This window comes from Felis catus, chromosome E3 (assembly GCF_018350175.1).
Source record: "Felis catus isolate Fca126 chromosome E3, F.catus_Fca126_mat1.0, whole genome shotgun sequence".
NCBI lineage: Eukaryota > Metazoa > Chordata > Mammalia > Carnivora > Felidae > Felis > Felis catus.
This window is the reverse complement of record NC_058383.1, coordinates 15,022,861-15,035,392: the sequence shown is the minus strand read 5'-3', so window position 1 is coordinate 15,035,392 and position 12,532 is coordinate 15,022,861. Positions and strand designations below refer to the sequence as shown.

At 46.2% G+C, this 12,532-nt stretch overlaps 1 protein-coding gene across 5 annotated transcripts in view; it reads left to right on the top strand.

Annotated features, from left to right (window-relative positions):
• Window positions 1-12,532, top strand: part of CALN1 (calneuron 1) — a 529,481-nt gene that overhangs the window by 118,782 nt on the left and 398,167 nt on the right. The window contains exon 1 of one of the 5 annotated variants that reach the window (XM_045048297.1): window positions 4,493-4,600. The exons of the other annotated variants lie outside the window; for them this stretch is intronic. The gene's annotated coding sequence lies outside the window, so the exon portion shown is untranslated. Of the gene's footprint in view, window positions 1-4,492; window positions 4,601-12,532 lie in introns of those variants that run through there. 5 annotated transcript variants of the gene reach the window in all.

Below are 12,532 nucleotides of genomic sequence, written 5' to 3'. Positions count from 1 at the left end.
TCTTTCCTGTTTCCTTGGATCATCCCTGTTTTTCTTGAAAGTCTGGTCCTCGCTATGGCATGCCAGCCCTTTACAGTTCACCCTACTTCTCTTAAAACGTTCCACGTTTTTACTCCTTTTACAGACCACCTTCGTTTTCCTTGTTGGCCCCTTCTAAGACTTTACACTCTTGCTGTTGTTTCTGTGCTGATGTCATCAGATGCCTCAGTGTGCCCCACCCCCACCACCCCAGTTCGTGACTGAGTCTGGAGCTACCCAAGGTGCCGCCTGAAGTGGCACTAGGGTGATATCAGTGTTATGGTCACTGAGGTCACACTCTCCGCCCTACCGTCCCTTCCCCGCCTGTCCCTTCCTTATCCACTGATGTTCGTGCGCGCGGCCATGTGGAAGCCATTGCTGTGCATGTTCAGCCATATCCTGAGTGCCAGGACCTGGGCGCGTTGCTTACCGTGTCCTGGGCCCTGTGCTAAGTATTTTCTGGCTGATCCCAGTTAATACTCATGACCGCTCAATGGGGCAAATACCTTCTGACTCCCCATTGTACTGGTGGGAAAACTAAGACTTAGAGGGTTGCATCACCTGGGGTCTTACAGCTGGAACCCGGCAGAGTCAGGACCGGGTCTGGGGTCTGTTTAGCTTGAAGGCTGATCTGCTACGCTGCTTCTGTTTTTATGGCAAAGACCTCCTTGCTGAGTGAGTTGAACTGGACGCTGAAGAAGGGCCACCCTTAGCATCAGGGAGTGATGACACAGAGGGATGGGGTGTGGGGCATGACTGGGAGAGGCCCACAGAGGGACAGGAGAGGGCAGAGCCCGGAGGTGGGCAGTGCACTGGCAGGTCCCCCCTTGGGAACGTCAGCACCTTGACCGGAGCCTGCTTCTTTCCTCACACTCCGGTCTCTGGTCTGAAATCCCCCCACCTCCAGGCAGCCTTGAAGCAAGAAGCCCAGGGAAAAAGCTGCTCATTCAAACTCAGAACAGCTCCCTGGACCTGGTGAGTAAGGTCATTTCAGGGGAGAGCGGAGGGAAGATGACTAAATTAGGTTGGCTTTTGTACCTCTTTGGCTTCGAATGGAGTGTGGGAAGCGATCCAGTGTTGCTTTTCCTGGCTGGCTGTGGGACAAAAGAAGACAGCAAACAGTGGGGGGACCTTGCACTTGTGTTTGTCTTGCCTGTTGGTGTCCTTCCCTGCCTGCCACTTCTGATCCTTCAGGCTTCCCTCTGATGCCCTCAGCCAAGGGCTCTTGAAGGTGGCTTCCTTTCCCTCAGTCATGGCGCCACCCTTGTGTTCCTTGAGTTCCCTGAGAATGCTCCCCGCCTCCGTTGCTTTCTCCAGTGCCTTTTACGCTCCCACAGCACCTTGCCCTGGACCTTTTGCTTTGTCAGAGAAGAAGCTTCCATTCCCAAGTTCCTTGGACCCTTTTGAGCCTCGCACTGGCCTCCAGGACATTTGTTTACAGACAGACTAGTATGTATGTTTTGAAGGGCAGAGGCCATGCCTCATGTGATGGCTCCAGAAGGATGAATAGGGCCAGCATCCGTACAGATTTCTGGGATGAATACATGCCTTTAGTTGCTGCTGTCTGTCCATCCCAGGGACAGTCACTGCAGAGGGAGTCTTATGTGTTGTCTCTGGAGCCCTGCCACTTGAGTTTGGCTTCCCACTCTACCAGGTACTAACTCTGCAGTCTGGACCAGTTATTTATTATGCCTGTGCTTCAATTCCCTCGTCTGTAAAGTGGGGATACTATTAATCCTGCCTTACAAGGTACAACTGACATATTGCTTAGCATTGTTTGTAGAATTCCCTCGTACACAGTAAGCCCTCTGCAAATGTTCACTGCTGTTATGCATGACCTATCCTGAAGAATCTTCTTTGGTATTTTCATGCCAGATGGACATGGTCCCCAGAGAAACTTCTAGCATCATTATGACTCCATGAGAGTTCTAGCTCCCAAATTCTACTTCTCTGTTCCCACAGGCCCTGGACATGTGTTTCGCTCCAGGAGTCACCATGGAAGGTTGGTAGCTCCAGGAGACCTTATCTCCTCTCTATCTTGGCGGTTCTCAACAAAACAGGTTCTTTCGTCTTCACTCACTCATGTGTGCATTCAACAAACATTTTTTTAAGTAGGCGTCATGCCTAGCGCAGGGCCCAACGTGGGGCTTGAACTCATGACCCTGATGAGATCAAGACCTGAGCTAAGGTCAAGAGTTGGACGCTTAACTGACTGAGCCACCCAGGGGCCCCTCCGCAAACATTTTTGAGTGCTTCTTATGTGCCTGACAGAGGCTTTGATCCTGGGCGAAGTTTGTGTCCAAGGAGCTCACAGTCTGGTTGTACTTTGTAGACTTTTGTTGTTGATTTTTCTGAAATTTGTTTGTGTCCCTTGCGCGTAGAAAAGCTTCTCCTTCTTTTAGCAGACTCCTCTCCATCACGGTGTCTTTGTGAAGGTTAGATGCTGACCAGGAGGACAGCCTGTGTGCTTATTTTTGGTCTCTGCCTTTTGTTTCTCCTGTCAACTGGGACCTTCTCCTTGCCAGCCGGTGTCCCCGAGGTGACTGCCGCGTTGCATTCAGTCTTCCGCCTGGCTGTTGGGATGACCTTGTGTCCTGTTTGTGACATTCCCAAGGCTGTGGACTGTCTGGGGCGTGGCATTCTGCAGGGCACCCGTGTCTGGCCTGCAGGTAAGAAGTCTGTGCCCTGTGTCACCCTCTGCCACGCCACCTGGACGAAACAAGGCCGCTTGCTCCTGGGAGTCACTCTTCTCTGCCTGAGTTGTGCATAATTCTCAGGTGCACGGCCCAGATATTACCTGACCTCTGGGACTCCTATCCTGATAGTTTGTGACTTCTGGAGGACACGTTCTGTGACTTCTGCTATAACACCATCCTGGATTCTAGCGTAGAGATGCTTTAAGCCCCTCCCACCAAACAACCAACCGGCCGAACTGACCTTCCCTGTGGCTAGATTGGTTTCAGCCTTCCCCTGGGTGCCCTCAGATTTATGGAAAAATGAGAAGAAATCTCAAAATATAATGAAGTCCTTGTCCCCAGCACTATGTCTTATTTCCAAATATTCCTATGCTGTCACCTCCTAAACAATAGGTGAATTTCAAACTGCTTTCCATCTGAATGATGGATTGAATGAATCTAATTTACATGCTTTTCATTTTATGTAAATTGGCCCAAATGAGGCTAAATCTCCAGGGGTGCAGTACCTTTTTCCAGGAATCTCTTACAGCCTCTTCCAGGCAATATAGTGCTAATTCAAGTTTAAACAAGTAACACAAAGGAACAGACTTTTAGACGCCTGGCTTGAGTTTGTCCACCTTCAGCCATATTTGCTCTGAATCTGGCTCGTGCTATGGACTGGATCAGGTCCCTTCGAGAATTCAAGCGTTGAAGCCCTAACCCCCACTGTGTTGCTCTCTGGAGGTGGGGCCTTTGGAAGATAATCAGGTTCAGTTGAGATCATGGCGTGGAGGCTTCATCATGGGATTAGTGCCCTTATGCGAAAAGACACAAGAGAGTTTCCTTGCTCTCTCTCTCTTCCCATCGTGTGAGGACACAGTAAGCAAGCAGCCCTGTACCAACCAGGAAGAGAGCGCCCACCAGAGGCTAACCATGCCGACACTCTTATCTTGGACTTCTAGCTTCTTTCTTCTTTTTTAAATATAATTTATTGTCAAGTTGGCTAACATACAGTGTATACGGTGTGCTCTTGGTTTTGGGGTAGATTTATCACTTACATACAACACCCGGTGCTCATCCCAGCAAGTACCCTCCTCAATGCCCATCACCCATTTTCCCCTCCCCCCACCCCCACCCCACACGCTCCTGCCCATCAACCCTCAGTTTGTTGTCTGTATTTAAGAGTCTCTTATGGTTTGCCTCCCTCTCTCTTTGTTTGAAAGTATTTTTTCCCCTTCTCTTCCCTCATGGTCTTCTGTTAAGTTTCTCAAATTTGGACTTCTACTCTCTATAACTGTAAGAAAATAAATTTCTGTTGTGGAAGCCACCCAGTCAATGATAGTTTGTTATGGCAGCCTGGGCAGACCAAGACAGCTGGTGAAGAATTCTGGAGAACTCTGCACGGTCAAGGTTGGGCACGGTGTGCGGCTCTTTCCCCCAGACCCCACAGTCTCTCGCTTCCCACTGTCTTTGCGAGAGGGTTCCTGACTCAGCCAGCAAGACTCCCCACCTTTGTCTGGATGCTTGAGCAGCCAGAAATTTCCAGAAGAGTTAGCAGGAAAACCTTGTATGAGGATCCATAAAAATTTGTTAAAATTAAATCCTTTCACATTCAACTTATTAATTAAAAAAGGTTATGATAGCCTGAAGGAGGAGCCTTAAAAAGCAGCTGAACTTTTTGTCTAATTGCTTTCAGAAAGAACAACTCAAAATCATCTGCCAAGAGCCTCTCTTTTGGCAGGCGAGCTTCGGCATTCCTGTGACGCTGATCTAAATAAAATTCCTTCCAGCAGGTGTGCTCGTCTGATTACCTGCAGGCCCTCGATCCTTGGAAAATCTCGGGGAGGCGGTTCCACTCTAAATCAGATTTGGTAGAAGAGATGCACATCTGGTCCACACTGCTGGGTGTAAGTAACCCTTAATGCTCGCCCACCCAGGCTCCGTCTTCCGGGGCCTGTGGTTGCAGACGCAGTGTGTACTCACGTGTGATGGCTGTGGGTCTCTCAAGCCCTGGCCTGGAAGCAGCCTTCTCTCTGCCTTCAGGCTCCCTGGGGTCCTGCTCTCACGTGCAGGAAATTCCAGGCAGGCTCTTCAGTTTCTAAAACCCCGTTGGTTTCTTCCCAGCTATAAACATGAAATAGATCCATGGTACTGAGCGTGGAAAGTTCAGACAAATAAGAATACAGTTACATCCATCGCTCAGCAATAACTAGTATTTACATTTTGTTCTATCTCCTTCCAATAACTTTCTTCCGCGAATATACCTGGGAGCACACGTATGTGGGCATCCCTATGAATGCATGTGACTATGCGTGTGAATATAGATGTGACCAGGTAATTATATTTATATAGTTGTGGTTATGCTTCCCATATAATTTTATGGCTGACCTCATAAAAGTAATACAGGGATCAGATAATAAAAAACAATATAAGTGGGTACAAATAAAAAGTAAGAGTCCCCGTCAGTCAAAGCCTTCACGACAGAGGCAACTGCTTTTAGCCATTTGTCATTGTTGGCACCCTCCGTGGGTGAAATCACTCCAGATGAAGTGCTCCTGCGTTTTTGGTTCCCTGTTTTAAGTAGAACCTCCCCATGGGGTGCCTGAGTGTTCCAGTTGGTTAAACATCCGACTTTGGCTCAGGTCGTGATCTTGCAGTTCGGGAGTTCCAACCCCGCATCGCGCTCTGTGCTGACAGCTTCCGGTTCTGTGTCTCCTTCTCTCTCTGCCCCTCCCCTGCTCACACTCTGTCTCTTTCTCTCAAAAAAATAAACATTAGATAAATATTAAGTAGAACCTCCCCATCCTCTGTAATGAAGGACAAGGGGAGCCCGCTGCCCCACAGCCCTCCCCGTCCTTACCTTCCTGCCTCTGCTGGCCACGTTTTTATTTTTAAATCTTTGAATTGAGGAGCTTCCTTGTGTTAGCTCATACACTTAACTCTTTCCTTATTAACTTTAATCAGTACCTTTGGACCTCCCACTGGGAGAGATGAGGGACTTCACACCCAACGTTCCTTTCTCCTTGTTTTCGACCAGTTGTATCACTAGACCATCATGGGGTCAAACACGTACACTCGTGCTCTATCTGGAATTGAAATTTCCATGATTTGTCTATCGCTTTCAGATTCGAAAAGAACATAGTGTTTATAATATTATGATGAATATTATTATTATAAATATTCTGTGCAGAAACAACTATTGTGTCCTCAGTCTTGTGCCACTTGTAGAAGAAAGATGAAAAAGCCCTCACCTTGGAGGAAGGGAGAGGACAGCCCTCTCTACTTGCGTGTGACGTTCGATATCGCCGTGTGACTGCGGAGATGACCCAGCTGCAGCACATCGTTGGCTCCTGCGGGTTCCTCTTGTCCCCGCCCTGGTCTGATTTGCTCCCGCGGTGGCCTTCTGGGAGCGCACCTTCTGGTTAGATTCCATCCACGGGCTGGATCCCATTCTCCAATTTCTTGGATTCCTTGTATGTTTTGCCCACACAGTTGATTGAGTGACTCTGTTAGGAAGTGTGTATGAATTGGACACTTTCTAAGTGCCTGCCTTGATTGGATTTGGACTGGGTATAAAGTAATTTTTCCTATGAGACTTAAGCAGTCTGCTCCGTTATCTAGTATCCGAGGACGCTGATACGTGTCTACTGCCGGTGTGATCATCATTCATCAGGAAGCTGTCTGTCCTTTGCTCTAGAAGCTTTAGAGTCCTTTCTCTATCCCCGTGTTCTGTAACCTTGTGAGGTTTGGGGCTGTTTATGAGTCTTGAGCTACTTGATGGGCCTTTTCTCCAGAGCTTCATATCATCAGATATTTTTCTTCTATTATTTCCTTTCCTTCAAGTTCTCTGTTCTGTCATCCTGAAATGCTTATGATGCGGATGTGGCCCTTCTGCATTAATCCCGGGTATTAATGAAAAATTTTTATTTTTCTGTATTGTGTGGTGTGCATAAATTTCCCCTCTAGTTGTACTGATTTTTTTTTTTTCCAATCCGAATTTTAACTTTCGCGAGCTCTTGATTTCACCGCTCACTTTTCTAAGCAGCCTGTCAGGTCTCCCTGAAGTGTTATGTTAAAATTCTTCCAAGGTGCCTTCTCTTTCCAGAATCCTCGTTCTTATTTCTGGGGTCACCTTTGCTGTCCTCTTGGGGATGCTGAGTGTCTTCAAGGGTCCAGCAGTCCTGGTTTGGCATTGGCATTTCCGAACTTTCTGAATGAAAGTGCCAGTACGTGGGGCGCCTGGGCGGCTCAGTCAGTTAAGCGTCTGACTTTGGCTCAGGTCATGATCTCATGGTGCGGGGGTTCGAGCCCCGCGTCAGGCTCTGTGCTGACAGCTTGGAGCCTGGAACCTGCTTCGTATTCTGTGTTTCCCTCTCTCTCTCTCTCTACCCGTCCCCACTGCTCACACTCTGTCTCTTCCTCTCAAAAATAAATAAACATTAAAAAAAAAAAGAAAGCAAGTGCCAGTACAAGTCAGGCTTCCTGTCCATGACGCAGGCCAGCAAGGGTCCAGGACCCCGAGGGGGCCCCTCGGGACCAGCCCAGAGCGCGTTTGGCTTCACCCAGGATAGAAATCAGACAAGGAGGACATGAGAGCAGAGTCTACTGAATGGAGCACATGACACGGGTATTAGCAGAGGGAGCGTTTGGGAGGCTCAGAAAAAGAGAAGTGAGTCTCCCCGTCTCTTGGAGTTGGGGTTTTATATTGGAAAGGGGTCGAGGATATGTGTTCCTTCAGGAATCCTGGGTAGGGTTCGATCAAAGGCGAGTATCAGCTGAGTAACAGGTGTTATTCCATAAACCCCCAAAGGCAGGGGCATTGACGCCAGCGGCGACTGAGGTTTGTTCGAGGCTAATGTCTTGTTGCTGGGGATCTGGTTCTTCTTGGATATTATCAGGTGTGTGGGGGGCCGAGGATGAAACTCAGAGAATGAGTAACTTGTTGGCTTCCCCCTTGGGGCGGGAACATAGCTTCTTTGGTTTACTCAAGGGCAAGGTGACATACAGAACGTGAGTACACGGGGCCTCGTGGAGAAATGGGAGAGCTGGAGCCTTTCTAAAATCAAGTCCCTTCAGGGTTCCTGTGTCATCAACACCAGCATCTGCCCCTGAACGTGAGGAATGACTGCAGACCTTTCGAGGGGTGGGGCATGGATTCCATTTCTGGCCGGGAAAGGGGGAACAGGCCGCCCCCAAGCAAATGCCAGAGGAAGAGGGCCTCATCCTGGGGCACCCACCCAACCCTCAGGAAGTTCACTCCAGTAAGAGGACCTTTTCCTTGGGGTGGGAGACCCGCTCAGCTGTTCCAAGTAAAGGGCTTTCGTCAGTCACCCCCAATTCCACCCTGTGGACTTGGTACCTGCTCTAGCTCTTAGTACCTGCCAACTTGGGGCGCTCGTGCTGTCCCACAGTGCATCTCTCTACCTCAGCCTTCCCCTTATCATGTGTTCAGCCCGGACTTGCTCTGCTCAACCTTGTCCATCAAGATGAGCAAAATCATTCTGCCCGTTGTTTTGAACCAGTGATGGTGGTCCCCTTCTTCCGGATTCTGTGCTTTTATGAAGGTATTCCAGTTTGTTCTTCGATACCATGCTTTTAGTGGGATTTGTGGAGAGAGAAGTCTGTTCTGTTTTTATGTTTGAAATGTTTTTAGAGTTAGCAGTATGTTATAAAGATTTCCGATGTCATTAAAATTTTAGCAAACATCACTGATACGCACCCTACTCGGATTAATGTGCATTGCTTATTGATTTCTATATTTTAAAATTTTTTTCTTATTTTTCTTCCTTTACTTTCTTTGTCCTTCCATTCAAAATTAAAAAAAAAAAGTTTATTTATTTATTTATTTTGAGAGAGGCAGCACGATCAGGGGAGGGGCAGAGAGAGGAGAGAGAGGGAGAGTGAATCCCAAGCAGGTTTCACACGGGGCTGGATGCGAGGCTCGATCCCATAGACTGTGAGATCACGACCTGAACCGAAATCAAGAGTCAGACACTTAAGTGAGCCACCCAGGCACCCATTTGTTTCCATTTTATTTTATTTTTATTTTATTTTTTTTTTATAAAAAATTTTTTTTTCAACGTTTATTTATTTTTGGGACAGAGAGAGACAAAGCATGAACGGGGGAGGGGCAGAGAGAGAGGGAGACCCAGAATTAGAAACAGGCTCCAGGCTCTGAGCCATCAGCCCAGAGCCCGACGCGGGGCTCGAACTCACGGACTGCGAGATCGTGACCTGGCTGAAGTCGGACACTTAACCGACTGCGCCACCCAGGCGCCCCTTGTTTCCATTTTAAATACAACGCAATACGATTTTTCTGGCGCACAATTTTTTGAACACATTTCAGCATAGACTTCAGACAATAGAGTTACTGGGTCAAAGGCTGAGAACCAGTGTTTGGACTCTTCATACATAATTGCCAAATTGTTTTCTCTAAGCTGTTGTTTCAGTGGCCACAAAGTCCCCAGCCCATTATGTTCTCCCCAATATGCTAAAAACAAAAACAAATATGTAAACAAAACCGTCCCATGCTGAAAAAACAGCATAAAAAAATTTTGTTTCTTTGGTGGCTTATGAGATCAACTATTACTTCCATATATCTTATTAGTTGTTTGTCTTTCCAGTTTTGTGAATTGTGTGTTCATGTTCTTTTTGTGTTCCCTGTGTGCCTCTTACTTTTAGTGATACTGTTTATAATGCTCCAAAGTTTATATTTTTATACCGGCAAGGCTCTCAGCCTCTTCCTTTGTGATTTCTGTGGTTCCCTTTTAACTCTGAATGTCCTTTGACTATGAAAGAGGGGTTAGATATTTACATATAATTCACTCCAGGTTTCGATCGTTTGATTTCTTGGTCTTCTCCTTTTAAACAGTCTCCTCATTTCGTTCATGTCTTACGGCAGTAAGTAGAATTTCTAGGATCGTGTTACTGAATAGAAGAGGGGACGGGCAAGTTGCCTTCTCCCTCATTTTAATGGCAGTGCCTCTGCAGTGATTTTCAAAATGGGATGCGCTTGGTGTCCCTTTGGATGTAGGAGGAGAAGAGAAGGAGAAAGAAATTACGTTTCACTAATGTCCACTGTGGAGAGACACCGACCCTCAATTGCTCATCTGCCTGCTGGTCTGATGTGATGGGGGTGATGTGTTCAGGACAGGTGGGTTCATGGGGGCACTGACCTTATTTCCAGTGACTTCCTCATGCCCTTGTTTCCAGTGACTTGTGACACACGTGCCTGGTGTGGGGGATTCACAGATTATACTAGTTAATTTTAATTAGACGAGCACTCCAAAAAGGGGCAGGATATGTGCCAAGAAGCTCCAGCTTTGGGATCATGCATATCACACGGGCCCAAGTGGACCTCAAGACACCGGCTGAGATGGCATTTCCTGTGCTCCCCCAAAGACCCCTTCAGCAGCGCTTTATGAATGAAAACACTGACGAGCCAATCAGATCAGACAGAAGTTGGCTGAAACCATTGGAAAATGCGAAAAGACTATTTAAAATGTTGATCTGTGTTCACTCTCATGAATAATGAAACCTGGCCTGTATCTTTGAAATGGGATGGAAAATGACTACAGATGGCTTTTGCGTCACAGTCAAGTGTGGGGCTTAGTTCAGGGCAAAGTTCTTAAAAGAGTTGTCAAACACAGAGGGTCACACACTTTCTGCCACCAACAGGGGAGTGATCCACATTTGCTGATCTTTTCTGAGATGGCGGATGCTGTTGGCCACACACACTTAAAGATGACACTTCAACAAAGGTTTGAGGAAATGACTTCTTTTAGAGGAAACTCATGCTATGGAAAGAGCATTTTGAAAATCATGTTTTTGGAAATGTTTCAACCATGATGTGATTCTGTTGCAAAAAAAAAAAAGAAAAAAAGAAAAGATGTGAGCATGCTATCTATAAACTCAAATCTGCGAAGCTAAAAAATCTGGAAACAGAACTTTGTCAACCGCTTAAGAAATCTTCCAAATGAAGAGATCAAGTGTTTTTTAGACCCATTTGTTAAAAATACAAAAATGCGATTGCTTTCAGTTTGCAAAATCATCCATTGACATTAGGGAAGAAGAAACTTTACCAGCCAAATATCAGCAGAAATCTTGGTATGCCTGTAGGGTGGGAGTACAGAGTGAATATTGTGATTTAGTAAATACTGCCAGTGACATTTTTCTTCAGTTTGGATCTGTGTCTCTTTCTGAGGTGTATTTTTGGTTACGGCAGATGTTAAAATCTAGTATGGAAATACACCCAACCTAAAAGCAGATCTTTAAATCACTGCATCTAACAAAGTGTTATGGCAAGTACTTCAATGAGCATGAATGATATCAAGTCACATTACTTTCCCCAAAAAGTCTAATTTCTGTGTTTGGAGAGAAAAAAATCATTCACTTAATTAAGCAGGGTTTTAAATTTATTAGTCTAGAGTTAGTTGCACATAGACTTCTCATATTTCAGAATGTTTTCTATGTGTGCTTTCTCTATTTGTTTTAATAGACTTGTCAGAGTTTCGTCTAGTTTATTGCTTCTGTTTCAATAGCCAGCTCTTTTATCTGTTTTCTAATTCATCTCTTTCATTATTCCTGTTTCCTTAATTTATTTTGTTGTTAGTTTTCTAAGAAGTCAGCATTTAAGACTTACGTCGTGTTTGTTTTTTCTCTTTAGGATAATGAAAGCAAATACCTAACATTTTATTTGAATGTTACTTTGCTGTATACCTCGAGTTATTTCCATTTTTGGTTTTTGAAGATAAACCTGTAATTTTAACTTAATAACTTGAATCTAGGAAGTATCGGAGAGCGTCTATTAACAAATTCAATTTTAATGGATAAGTTCAAGGGATCGAATATCCAACGTGGTGATTACAGTGAATCATATTGCATTGGGTACTCGAAAGCTGCTAAGAGAGTAGATCTGAACTGTTCTCAACACAAAAAAGACATGGTAATTATGTGACACAATGGAGGTGTTAGCTAACACTAGGGTGATAATTGTTTTGCAGTATTTAAGTGCATCGAACTGACTCATTGTACACCTTAAGCTTACACAGTGTGATAGGTCGGGTATATCTCAAGAAAGCTGGACAAAATGTCATTGCAGCTATTAAAATATTGACTTTTATTATTGTTTATTTTTTTAAGTTTATTTATGTATTTAGAGAGAAAGAGAGCGAGCGAGCACGTGAGCAGGGGACGGGCGGAGAGAGAATCCCAGGCAGGCTCTGTGCTCTCAGTGCAGAGCCCGACGTAGGGCTCTATCTCACGAACCGAACCACAAGATCATGACCTGAGCCGAAATCAAGAGCCGGACGTTTGACGACTGAACCCAGGCGCCCCAGCCCATGTTTCTAAATCCTTTTGTTGAACTACCTGACAGGGCTCTGTTTTCCTGACTATACTTTGCCTGGTAAAACAACTTAACGGAAGAGAAAGAGACGGAAACTCAGAGCCCAGAGAAGAGCAGAGGACTAGATGTTGCTGCAGAGCAGGAAAACCCAAAAAGGCTCTGGAAGTTTGAGTTTTAGGTCCATGCTGGGGTAAAAAGTGTGGTCTTGGAGCCACAACAGGCAGGGGCGGGAACTGAGACCACGGTCTGGCTGTCCCTCCTTTAAGTGGAGACGAGACTCAGTCTGCCCACTGCTCGGCAAAGTGGCAGAGATGTTTATTTCTGCCCAGACAAAGGCTCTCAAGGCTCCAGTGGTAAATCAGACCTCAAACCTGGCGTTCAGGGAAGTGCAGTCCAAATTGGAATGTGCGTGGGTGCAGGCATTCCAAGCCAAGGATGAAGGTACAAACTGGTCCTCCGCGCGGGAGGCCCTGTGCCCCGTGGCACCTGTGCC